The sequence below is a fragment of the Trichechus manatus genome, unplaced genomic scaffold (assembly GCF_000243295.1).
Source record: "Trichechus manatus latirostris isolate Lorelei unplaced genomic scaffold, TriManLat1.0 scaffold00125, whole genome shotgun sequence".
Taxonomy (NCBI): Eukaryota; Metazoa; Chordata; class Mammalia; order Sirenia; family Trichechidae; genus Trichechus; species Trichechus manatus.
The window spans coordinates 3,593,855-3,594,705 of NW_004444061.1; positions in this window are offsets into that span (position 1 = coordinate 3,593,855).

An 851-nucleotide genomic window follows, 5' to 3' on the forward strand; every position below is an offset into this window, starting at 1 on the left:
TTACTCTGTATGGAGCTGTTTTCATAGTAATAAGAGCTTAAAGTAATCCACAAAAGGCAATATTTTAGGATTATTTTTTTATTGGGCCATCAAAATCTTTAATTTTTCCAGATTTACCTTAAACATGGACTGGCCATACTGAATTAGGATATTTTTTAGCCCTACAAAATTTTCCGCCTAAAAACTTATTGACATTCATCACCAGTGCTCACATGTATCAGTTGTAGCTCTAAAACAGGGGTCAGTAAACTATGTTATATGGGTCAAATTCTCTTTTTATACAGCTCCCGAGCCAAGAATGGTTTGTACAGTTTTTGAATGGTTGAAAAAATGTTTTTAAATGAAGGGTATTTCATGACAGACGAAAAATTGTATCAAGTACACATTTCAGTGTCCATAAATAAAGTTTAATTGGAAATTGGTCACCACACTATAGTTGGATTGAGTTGAAGAGTTGTGTTAGAGACCGTATGGACAGCGAATCCTAAAATATTTACTATCTGGAACTTTACAGAAAACGTTTGCAGAGCCTCACTCGAAAACAAAGGATGCTTGTTATTTTCATGTACGGTGGGAAAGGATTGCTCTCCCCCAAAACTTTTCCATCTACCTTTCTCCACTGAATGTGGTCACTACAGGCACTCATAGGAAGGTGAATTAGTTAACTCTACATGTCATCTTTATTCTCTAAGTAACATCATGTTTTCGGGGACAAATCCAGCATCTCTTCTAATACACTACACTTCTAAAAATGTTTCAGGATCAGATCAATTGACTTTAAAACTGAGAGTATTCTCCTTATGGTAATTTAACTAATTTAACCTGACTTGGACGTGGGACGAGGGGTATCA